The 12,688-nt window shown below is 48.9% G+C and overlaps 1 pseudogene; it reads left to right on the top strand.

The window, feature by feature from the left end:
* Positions 1-589: 589 nt before the first annotated feature.
* The window catches only part of LOC103644634 (uncharacterized), a 28,984-nt pseudogene continuing 16,885 nt past the window's right edge, over positions 590-12,688 (top strand).

The following is a 12,688-nucleotide window of genomic DNA, read 5'->3' on the forward strand; positions in this document are numbered from 1 at the left end:
GATTAGGACATCCTATTGCTCAGAGGAGGAAGGCTTTCCTCACCTTCTTCGGAGTTGCGCGCTACGCTTGGGGATCCGCAAGAAGCCCGAGTATGTCTGGAAGGAGTACCGTGAAAATGGAATAGAAAAGTGCTCTATGGCGGTCTACTTGGGAGAAAGCCGGAACTACCTAAACCACCCTCCCTTCCAAATTACCTTCATCGGGCATCGCTTCCCAGACACTTGCCAGAGCGTTGCTCGAAAAGCCCTCAAACAACTGTGCCAAAACTATAGTCGAGAGATCTCTGAGACCCCCCTCTGATATTTCCCACCCAGCAACAAAAACACCCCCACCTGGAGGAAAAGACTCCAGGCTCTGTCGAGAGGAGATCCCACAGAAGATGATCCCACTATCGTCTACATGGCCGGATACCTCCACACCCTCGACAACCACTACGATGAGCTCTCCTCCCACTGCACCCACCTAAACTTCCGAGTGGAAAGCCTAGAGCAGCAAGTCAAAGAGCTTAAGCAAGAGAAGGCATCCCTCCAGGAGAGTCTCGACATAGCAGAAGGCGAGGAAGCCAACACCCGTGAGGCCTATCGAACCATGAAGATGGACTATGACAAGAAGCTAAAGAAACTCGCCCCCAAAAAGAAAATCCAGAAGAAGACCACCAACCAAGGATGCCAAACAGAGAAGAAGAAGAAGAAGAAGGCCCCTCTAGCCCTACCTCCCCCCAGAATAGATGATTGGTCCGACGACGAGGATATATCCCTAGCAAGCCTCGATGATCTTCTCAAGGCATTTGGGGACACCTTAGATAAGGAGTTCGTTAGTACCTCGGGGAACGCTCTCGTGTAGTTCCACCTGTAGTAGTCTTATGCTTGTAATGTGATGGTGTAATGAATAAAATAACTTGGTTGAAAACAATTTGCATGTGCATAATAGTGACTCTCTTCCCTGGCAGATGGCTTCGGATAAAACCACGCCTACCGCCTCTGGGATTGGAGCAAGGTTTCCCCTGAGAGCTGAAGGGGAAGACGTTAGAGAAGAGAGTGAAACCCACCTCCCCGCACCTCCACCACTACCCTTAGACCTAGCCCAAGTTCTAGCCAATCAAACCCAACTCATCGAGGTCCTCACTCGAAATCTGGAAAATCAACGGCCGAATGGTGGAAGACCACAAGACAGAATGGGGGATTTCCTGAGACTCAAGCCTCCCACGTTCGCCGGATCAAGCAACCCCCTCGATGTAGACGATTGGATGCGCACGATCAAAAGGAAACTGGAAGCCATTGGTTGCCCAGAGAATCAGCGTGTTCAACTGGCTGCCCACCAACTTTCTGGGATGGCCTTAGCCTGGTGGGACACCTTCAACGTCACCATCAGAAATGCTACCTGGGCGGAATTTGAAGCAGCTTTCCGGGAGCACCATGTGCCCCAAGGACTTGTACAACTTAAGGAGGACGAGTTCCGAGAATTGACTCAAGACGGAAGATCTGTCAGCGAATATGTGCACAAGTTCACAGAGTTAGCTCGCTACGCGCCAGATGATGTCAGTACCGAGAGCAGGAAGATGGCCCGTTTCCTGAAGGGACTCAGGCCAGAACTCAAGACAATTCTGGCTAGCCAAGACTTCCTCAACTTCTCTCACCTTTCCAACAAGGCCATGCAAGTTGAAAGGGCAAAGGAGGAAGAAAAAGGGCATCTCAAAAGGAAGTTCCAGGTTCTCCGGGCACAGCAGCAGGACCGGCACCAGAAGACTCGATCATTTGGGTTTCCACCCAAGGGGCCGAACTTCAGTAGACCAGCTGGACCCACTCCGTCACGATTCAGCCAGCAGAGTCAGAGCTCTTTCCATTCCCCCTCAGTGGCAAGCAACCAACCCCCGGCAAATGCTTGTTGGCACTGCGGTGATCCTTGTCACTTCAAGAACAACTATCCACAGCTGAAGCCACCAGGACCCGCCTACTCCAACTTGGTGAATGGCCCCAAGAATACCTCGGCATCCGCCCCCAAGGCGCCCTCCGCCGTCAGCCAGCAGAACAAGGCTCCGTACCAAGGAAGGGCACGAGTAAATCACGTCGATGCCCAGGAAGCTCAGCAGGCTCCGGGAGTAGTACTCGGTGAGTTCCTTGTTGAATTTACTCCCGCTACCGTACTTTTTGATTCTGGAGCATCCCACTCCTTCATAGCCACTAGCATTGTGGAAAAGTATGGCGTTCCCTCTACACCTCTAGAGATTCCCATGGTCACCCGAACCCCAGGGTCCGACCTTCTATGCCAGCTAAAATGCTCCCAAGTCAGAATCCTTTTAAGTGGGGTAGTATTCCTGGCAGACTTAACCGTCTTGCCATCCAAAGGAGTTGATGTGATCCTAGGGATGAATTGGCTAACTAAGCACAAAGGCATCATCAGTTGCGCAGACAAGACAGTCCTCCTCACCGACCAGCAGGGAAAGTCAGTCTCTTGTCAGGCACAGCCACCCGCCAGTGACCCAATGATGTTCAATCTAGCAACGGAAAGTATATCAGTAGTATAAGAATTCATGGACGTATTTCCAGAAGAATTGCCAGGAATGCCACCAGAAAGAGAAGTGGAGTTCTACATAGATCTGATCCCTGGAACGGCACCTATCGCAAAGAGACCATACCGCATGGCTCCGACCGAGTTAGCAGAACTGAAGCTTCAAATCGCAGATCTTCAGCAAAAGGGGTACATTCGTCCCAGCTCATCACCTTGGGGAGCACCAGTCCTGTTCGTCTCTAAGAAGGATGGAAGCATGAGAATGTGTATTGATTACCGATCGTTAAATGAAGTTACCATCAAGAACAAGTATCCACTTCCTCGGATTGACGACCTCTTTGATCAGCTTCAAGGAGCCAAGTACTTCTCCAAGATAGACCTAAGGTCTGGTTACCACCAATTGAGGATCAAGGAAGCAGACATCCAAAAAACTGCATTTGTCACCCGGTACGGGCAATATGAATTCACAGTGATGCCGTTCGGACTGACAAACGCACCCGCCTTTTTCATGAACCTCATGAATAAAGTGTTTATGGAAGAGCTAGATAAGTTTGTCGTAGTCTTCATTGACGACATCCTTATCTACTCCAAGAACCGCGAGGACCATAAGCGTCACCTTCGGATCGTCCTCGAAAAACTCAGAGCACACCAACTTTATGCCAAACTCAGTAAATGTGAATTCTAGTTAGAAAAGATAGCCTTCCTTGGGCATATCTTAACCGCGGAAGGGATAGAAGTGGACCCTTCCAAGGTGGAAGCAGTATCAAAATGGAGGCAGCCAACCAACGTCAGTGAAGTTCGAAGCTTCCTAGGAATGGCAGGGTATTACCGCCGCTTCATCAAAGGATTCTCCAGCATAGCAAGACCGATGACAGAACTTCTCAAGAAAGACCATAAATTTGTGTGGACCCCAAAATGTGAAGGGAGTTTCCAGGTCATAAAGGAGAAACTTACGACAGCACTCGTTCTATCACTGCCAGATATTCATCAAAATTTTGTCGTCTTCTGTGATGCCTCGAGGCAAGGCTTAGGGTGTGTGCTAATGCAAAACGAGAAGGTCATTGCTTACGCATCACGCCTACTCAAGCCGCACGAACAGAATTACCCCACCCATGATTTGGAATTGGCAGCCATAGTGCACGCCTTGAAGATATGGAGGCATTACCTAATCGGAAACAAATGCCACATTTTCACCGATCACAAAAGTCTGAGGTATATATTCACTCAACCAGACCTCAACCTCCGTCAGCGAAGATGGTTAGAGCTGATCAAAGATTACGACCTAGAAATTCACTATCACCCCGGGAAGGCCAACGTGGTAGCCGGCGCCCTCAGTCGAAAACCATTCGGGAAAAAAGGAACCAACTTTTTAGAAGATTGGAAGAAAGAATCAGCGCAACTAAATGCATGTCTGGGAAACAACGACAGTGTCGAAGTCAAACCAATGATGGAAGACCTCATTTGCAAAGCTCAACGTCTAGACTCTGAGACAGCAAGACTCATAGAGAAAGCCCGCAAGGAACAACTCCCGGACCTCAGAACAGATGACCAAGGAGTCCTTTGGTTCAAACATCGTCTGTGTGTACCAAAAGGGGAGGCCCGAGAAGTCCTACTCAAGGAAGCTCACGACTCTGCCTACTCCATCCACCCAGGAACTACCAAGATGTACCTGACCTTAAACCAGATATTGGTGGAAAGGGATGAAGAAAGAAATAGCTCAGTATGTGGCCCGATGTGACATCTGCCAACGGACGAAGGCCGAACACCAAAAACATGCAGGCCTATTACAACCCCTTCCGATACCTGAATGGAAGTGGGAAGAAATAGGCATGGACTTCGTAACCGGACTGCCCCGGACGCAAAAAGGGAATGATTCCATCTGGGTAATAATAGATCGCCTCACCAAGGTAGCCCATTTCATCCCAGTGAAAACTACCTTTGGAGGAGCCACCCTTGCCCAGATTTATCTCAAGGAGATAGTCAGACTCCATGGCATCCCAAGGAAAATAGTGTCAGACAGGGGAACCCAGTTCACATCCAAATTCTGGACAAGCCTTCAGAAAGCTATGGGCACCAAGCTAGATTTCAGTATCGCTTATCACCCTCAGACAGATGGGCAGACAGAAAGAGTCAACAAAGTCCTTGAGGATCTGTTAAGAGCATGTGTGTTAGCTTTTGATAGAAGTTGGGAATCCAGTCTACCCTACGCAGAGTTCTCATACAACAATAGCTATCAGGCCAGCATCAAGATGTCGCCATTCGAAGCACTGTATGGACGGAAATGCCAGACCCCTCTCATGTGGTCCAACGTGGGGGAAAAGCACTAGAAGGACCTGCCTTTGTCAAAGAGGCGGAAGAGAAAGTTGCACTGATCCACAGAAGGTTACTTGAAGCTCAGAGTCGGCAGAAGAGTTATGCAGACAACAGGCGGAGGGAACTCCGATTTGAGGAAGGAGACTTCGTCTACCTCAAGGTTTCTCCAATGCGTGGTGTCAGGAGGTTCCAAGTAAAAGGGAAACTAGCCCCACGTTTCGTAGGTCCCTATCCCATCATTGGCAGGGTAGGACCCACAGCATACCGTCTGGAATTACCGGAATCCATGTCCGACATCCACAATGTGTTTCACGTATCCCAACTCTGCAAATGCCTGCAAGCACCAGAAAGTCACCTCGAAGAAGAGATAGTACAGATTCAGAAAGACCTTCAGTACCGTGAAAAACCAGTGAAGATTCTTGATTCAGCAGTCAGAAAGACCCGCACCTCAGAAGTAAAGCTCTGTAAAGTTCAGTGGAGCAGAGAAGGAGAAGAGGAAGCTACCTAGGAGAGTGAGGACTCCTTGAGGAGGGAATACCCTTATCTTTTCTCAAATCCGGTCTAAATCTCGAGGGCGAGATTCCTTTAAGTGGGGTAGGTTTGTAACATCCCAAAATCCCACCCAAGGTTTGAAACCCTAACCTCCTAATTATCCCCCCTTATTTTACCTTTCTCCCTTAACCCTACCCTTGGAACCCCTCTCATGTGCATATGCTTGAAAAAAAAACTAGAGCACCTCACATAGACTATGTTTCTCACTCAAGATCACTTAGAAAATATTTTTGGTCTCCAAAGAAAAAGAATCAAAAAGAAACAAAAATATAAAAAGGAGAAGAAAGGGATTAGAATTAGAAAAAGAAAAAGAAAAAAGAAAAACTTCTCCCCCTCCCTCGGCTAGGCCGAATTCCAGCCCAACCCGCTCGCGCCCGCATTTCCCCCCCCCCCCCCCCACTCTCTCCCCGGCCCAGGCGGCCCAACCCGCGCGCGGCTCCCTCCCGCTGACACCCGGGCCCCGCCCGTCAGCGCCTCACCCCCTCCCTCTCGTGCAACTTCCTTTCGCTGGCAGCCAGGGCCCACTCGTCAGTTCCATCCCCCTCGCCCATCCCTCACCGGTGCATCCGCCGCCGAGCGCCCCCTCGCCTCGTCGCCTCGCCATTAATGCTTGCCAGCCTCCGCGACAACCCCGCCACTGTGCTTGAGCCGACACCTCACCCCCCAGCCTGCCCGAGCCATCGCATCGGCGTTAGCGCCATTCCTGCCATCATGGCGAGCTCGCCGGTGCTCGCCGTCTCCTCCATCCCCCTCCCTCCCCCGAGCGCCTATAAAAGGACCCGCCCGAGCCCCGTCTTCGCCACACAGCTCCGGCCACCCCCACTGCCCTCCTCCCCGAGCTGTTCAAGCTAGCGCCGCCGTGCCCCTTCACCGCTCCGGTGAGCTCCCCTCTCCCTCTCTAGCGATCTTCCGTTCAATTAAGTTATGCCAAGAGCTCCGCCACACTCTCACGTTCACGACACGTCACTTCCCCCACTCTATTGTGGCCGGAAACCTCACCGGCGGCAGCACCGCCACGGGCACCCGCCACCGTGCCGCGGACCGGCCGCCATAGGCCCCCGCAGGCGAAATTCGCCCCACCCCCGTGACCCCCATCAACCGCCCATGCTCCGCCACCGCTTCCCCACCGCAAAACCGGACCGACGACGGAGAACCGTCGCGGGGCTCGCCGCCGACCGGCCCCGGTCGAGCTCCCGCCCCTCCCTCTGTGCCGTTAACACTGTCTGCCCCCCTGAAAGGGAAATGTGCCCTTGGGCCATTTCTAAGTATTTTGGTGATTGAGTGTCAACACAAGTGCTTAAATGTGAATCAATGCCCATGGATGAACAAAGTGCAAATCTTCAACAAAGGTATGTTTCTAAGTCTTAGTACATTGGTTTTGTGTACTAATATATTTGTCTAAGTGTTAGAAACAAAAAGAAGAAGAGAAGAGAAGACTTGGCTGTGTACAGCCAAGGGGCTGTTTCGGTCTGGGGCACCAGACTGTCCGGTGGTGCACCGGACAGTGTCCGGTGCGCCAGGCTCCCTCGGCCGAAGAGGCCGCTCTCGGGAATTTGCTGACGGCGTACGGCTAAAATTCACCGGACTGTCCGGTGTGCACCGGACTGTCCGGTGAGCCAACGGTCGGCCAGGGCCAACGGTCGGCCGCGCGATCAGCGCGGGACACGTGGCCGAGCCAACGGTCGGAAGGGGGCACCGGACTGTCCGGTGTGCACCGGACATGTCCGGTGTGCACCGGACATGTCCGGTGCGCCAACGGCTCTCGCTTCTGCAACGGTCGGTTTCGCCATTTAAGGAAAGGAATCGGGCACCGGACACTGTCCGGTGTGCACCGGACTGTCCGGTGTGCACCGGACTGTCCGGTGCGCCCGACGACAGAAGGCAAAGATGACCTTCCAGATTTGTTCTCAACGGCTCCTAGCTGCCTTGGGGCTATAAAAAGGACCCCTAGGCGCATGGAGGAGATAACTAAGCAACTCTTGAGCATTCTTGATCATCCACACTAAGTCTTTGCGCATCCGTTTGAGATTCTAAGTGATTCGAGCTCCGTTCTTGTGAGAAACTGTGAGATAGTCTTTGAGCTCGATTCTTGGCCGTGTGTGTGCGCATTTCGCTGTGGATTTGTGTGTGTTGCTTCCCTTCCTTACTCCGTGTTTCTTTGTGAATCTTAAGTGTAAGGGCGAGAGACTCCAATTTGTGGAGATTCCTCGCGAGTGGGATAAAGATAAGCAAGGCAAAACACCGTGGTATTCAAGTGGGTCTTTGGACCGCTTGAGAGGGGTTGATTGCAACCCTCGTCCGTTGGGACGCCACAACGTGGAGTAGGCAAGTTTTGTACTTGGCCGAACCACGGGATAAATCACTGTGTCTCCTCTGTGTTGAATTCTCTGTGATAGTCGTATTGTGCAAGATCTCCTCTTTAGCCACTTGGCAATTATTGTGCTAACCCTTAACAAGTTTTTGTGGCTATAAGTTAAGTTTTTACAGGATCACCTATTCACCCCCCCTCTAGGTGCTCTCAATTGGTATCAGAGCCGTTCTCTTCACAAAGGGACTTACCGCCCGAAGAGATGGATCCTAAGGGGAAGGGAATCGTGATCAACGACAAAGAAAAGGAATCCTTCGTCAACGAGCCGAAGGACGACAAGCCTACCGACTCCGGCTTAGGACATAGATGGAAGGAAGGAAAGAAGAAGAAGACAAGGCGCATCAAGGAGATCATCTACTACGACGATAGTGATGAGTCTACTTCTTCCCAAAAGGATGATGACAACGACTACAAAAAGACGGTCAATTCGAACTTTTCATTTGATTATTCTCGTATTCAACATAGTTCGAATTCGCATTTGCTTTCCATTCCTCTTGGCAAACCTCCACACTTTGATGGGGAGGACTACGGATTTTGGAGTCACAAAATGCGTAGTCACTTATTCTCTCTCCATCCAAGCATATGGGAGATTGTGGAGAATGGAATGAAATTTGATAGCTCGGATAGCCCTATGCTTATAAATGAACAAATTCATAGAAATGCACAAGCTACTACTGTTCTCTTAGCGTCTTTGTGCAGGGAAGAGTACAATAAGGTGAGCGGCTTGGACAATGCCAAGCAGATATGGGACACCCTCAAGATCTCTCACGAGGGGAACGACATCACCATGCTCACCAAGATGGAGTTGGTGGAGGGCGAACTTGGACGATTCGCCATGATAAGGGGGGAGGAGCCAACTCAAACTTACAACCGGCTCAAGACCCTTATCAACAAAATAAGGAGCTACGGAAGCACGCGTTGGACGGATCACGACGTCGTCCGCCTAATGCTCAGGTCCTTTACCGTTCTTGATCCTCATCTCGTGAACAATATTCGTGAGAATCCCAGGTACACGATGATGACGCCCGAGGAAGTACTTGGAAAATTCGTGAGCGGGCGGATGATGATCAAGGAGGCAAGGTACGTCGACGACGCGTTGAACGGTCCACTCCACGAGCCTCAACCCATTGCTCTAAAGGCAACAAGGAGCAAGGAGTCGCTACCTAGCAAGGTGGCGCAAGTTGAGGCGGCCGGGCTCAATGATGAAGAGATGGCTCTCATCATCAAGAGATTCAAGACGGCGCTAAAAGGTCGAAAGGGACAGCCAAGCAAGGCCAAGACCAAGGGAAAGCGATCATGCTTCAAATGCGGTAAGCTTGGTCATTTTATTGCTAACTGTCCCGAAAATGATAGTGACCAGGAGCAAGGGAAAAATGGGAAGAGAGAGAACAAGAAGGCTTACAAGAAGGCCAAAGGCGAAGCACACCTTGGAAAGGAGTGGGATTCGGATTGCTCTTCGTCCGACTCCGACGACGAAGGACTCGCCGCCACTGCCTTCAACAAATCGGCTCTCTTCCCCAACGAGCATCACACTTGCCTCATGGCAAGGGAAAAGAAGGTAATCACTCGTAATGCTAATACTTATGATTCTTCTAGTGATGATGAATCTAGTGAGGATGAAATTGATTACTCTAGTCTATTCAAGGGATTGGATAGAACTAAGATAGCTAAGATTAATGAGTTGATTGATGCCTTAAATGAAAAGGATAGAATCTTAGAGAAACAAGAAGACCTTTTATATGAAGAACATGATAAATTTGTTAGTGCACAAAATTCACTTGCTCTAGAAGTTAAAAGAAATGGAATACTTTCTTGTGAACTTTCTACTTGTAATGAAACCATTTCTTCTTTAAAAGGTGAAATTAATGTTTTAACTGCTAAACTAGAAGTAGCAAGTAACTCGTGTGTTGAAAATATTACAATTTGCACTAGGTGTAAGGATTTTGATGTTAATGCTTGTAGTGAACACTTAGTTTCAATTTCAAAACTAAATGATGTGGTGGCTAGTCTTAACGCTCAACTTAAGACTAGCAAGAGTGAAGTTGATAAAATAAAATTTGCAAGGGATGCCTACACGGTTGGTAGACACCCCTCAATTAAGGATGGTCTTGGCTTCAAGAGAGAGGCCAAGAACTTAACAAGCCATAAGGCTCCCATCTTCGTCAAGGGGAAAGGGAAGGCCCCTATGGCTAGTAGTGCTAAAAGGAACCATGCTTTCTTGTACCATGATAGGAGACATGCTAGAAATGCTTATAATGATTTTGATTCACATGTTTATGATTCTCATACCATGTTTGCTTCTAGTTCTTCCTATAAGCATGATAGAGATATGTGTAAGAGAAATGTTGTGCATATGCCTAGGAGAAATTTTGCTCATGTTCCTAGAAAAGTTGTGAACAAACCCTCCACCATTTATTATGCTTGCAATGCTCCCTTTGCTATTTGTAGAAAGGGTAAGAAGGTAATTGCTAGGAAGTTAGGGGCAAAATGCAAGGGAGACAAAACTTGCATTTGGGTCCCTAAGGAAATTTGCACTAACCTTGTAGGACCCAACATGAGTTGGGTACCTAAGTCCCAAGCCTAAATTTGCCTTGCAGGTTTATGCATCCGGGGGTTCAAGCTGGATTATCGACAGCGGATGCACAAACCATATGACGGGGGAGAAGAAGATGTTCACTTCCTACGTCAAGAATAAGGATTCCCAAGATTCAATTATATTCGGTGATGGGAATCAAGGCAAGGTAAAAGGGTTAGGTAAAATTGCAATTTCTAATGAGCATTCTATCTCTAATGTATTTTTAGTAGAGAGTCTTGGATATAATTTGCTATCTGTTAGTCAATTATGTCATATGGGGTATAACTGTCTATTTACAAATGTAGATGTGTCTGTCTTTAGAAGAAGTGATGGTTCACTAGCTTTTAAGGGTGTATTAGACGACAAACTTTATTTAGTTGATTTTGCAAAAGAAGAGGCCGGTCTAGATGCATGCTTAATAGCTAAGACTAGCATGGGCTGGCTGTGGCATCGCCGCTTAGCACATGTGGGGATGAAGAATCTTCACAAGCTTCTAAAGGGAGAACACGTGATAGGTTTGACTAACGTGCATTTCGAAAAAGATAGACCTTGTGCAGCTTGTCAAGCAGGTAAACAAGTGGGAGGAGCGCATCACAGCAAGAATGTGATGACCACTTCAAGACCCCTGGAGCTGCTGCATATGGACCTCTTCGGACCTGTCGCCTATCTGAGCATAGGAGGGAGTAAGTATGGTTTAGTTATTGTTGATGACTTTTCCCGCTTCACTTGGGTGTTCTTTTTGCAGGATAAGTCTGAAACCCAAGGGACCCTCAAGCGCTTCCTCAGGAGAGCTCAAAATGAGTTTGAGCTCAAGGTGAAGAAGATAAGGAGCGACAACGGGTCCGAATTCAAGAACCTTCAAGTGGAGGAATTTCTTGAGGAGGAAGGGATCAAGCACGAGTTCTCCGCTCCCTACACACCACAGCAAAATGGTGTGGTAGAGAGGAAGAACAGGACGCTAATCGATATGGCAAGGACAATGCTTGGAGAATTCAAGACCCCCGAGTGTTTCTGGTCGGAAGCCGTGAACACGGCTTGCCACGCCATCAACAGGGTCTACCTTCATCGCCTCCTCAAGAAGACTTCATATGAGCTACTAACCGGTAACAAACCCAATGTATCTTACTCTCGTGTATTTGGGAGCAAGTGCTACATTCTAGTGAAGAAAGGTAGAAATTCTAAGTTTGCTCCCAAAGCTGTAGAAGGGTTTTTGTTAGGTTATGACTCAAATACAAAGGCATATAGAGTCTTCAACAAATCATCGGGTTTGGTTGAAGTCTCTAGCGACGTTGTATTTGATGAGACTAATGGCTCTCCAAGAGAGCAAGTTGTTGATTGTGATGATGTAGATGAAGAAGATGTTCCGACGGCCGCTATACGAACCATGGCGATTGGAGAAGTACGGCCACAGGAACAAGATGAACGAGATCAACCTTCTTCCTCGACCATGGTGCATCCCCCAACCGAAGATGACGAACAGGTACCTCAAGTGGAGGCGCTTGATCAAGGGGGAGCACAAGATGATCAAGTGATGGAGGAAGAAGCGCAACCGGCACCTCCAACTCAAGTTCGAGCGATGATTCAAAGGGATCATCCCGTCGATCAAATTCTGGGTGACATTAGCAAGGGAGTAACTACTCGATCTCGATTAGCTAACTTTTGTGAGCATTATTCTTTTGTCTCTTCTATTGAGCCTTTCAGGGTAGAGGAGGCCTTGCTAGATCCGGATTGGGTATTGGCCATGCAGGAGGAGCTCAACAACTTCAAGCGCAATGAAGTTTGGACACTGGTGCCACGTCCGAAGCAAAATGTTGTGGGAACCAAGTGGGTGTTCCGCAACAAACAGGACGAGCACGGGGTGGTGACGAGGAACAAGGCTCGACTTGTGGCAAAAGGTTATGCCCAAGTCGCAGGTTTGGACTTTGAGGAGACTTTCGCTCCTTTGGCTAGGCTAGAGTCCATTCGTATCTTGCTAGCATATGCCGCTCACCATTCTTTCAGGTTGTACCAAATGGATGTGAAGAGCGCCTTCCTCAACGGGCCAATCAAGGAGGAAGTGTACGTGGAGCAACCCCCTGGCTTCGAGGATGAACGGTACCCCGACCACGTGTGTAAGCTCTCTAAGGCGCTCTATGGACTTAAGCAAGCCCCAAGAGCATGGTATGAATGCCTTAGAGACTTTTTAATTGCTAATACTTTCAAGGTTGGGAAAGCAGATCCAACTCTTTTTACAAAGACATGTGATGGTGATTTGTTTGTGTGCCAAATTTATGTCGATGACATAATATTTGGTTCTACTAACCAAAAATCTTGTGAAGAGTTTAGCAGGGTGATGACGCAGAAATTCGAGATGTCGATGATGGGTGAGTTA

The sequence above is a fragment of the Zea mays genome, chromosome 1 (genome assembly GCF_902167145.1).
Source record: "Zea mays cultivar B73 chromosome 1, Zm-B73-REFERENCE-NAM-5.0, whole genome shotgun sequence".
NCBI lineage: Eukaryota > Viridiplantae > Streptophyta > Magnoliopsida > Poales > Poaceae > Zea > Zea mays.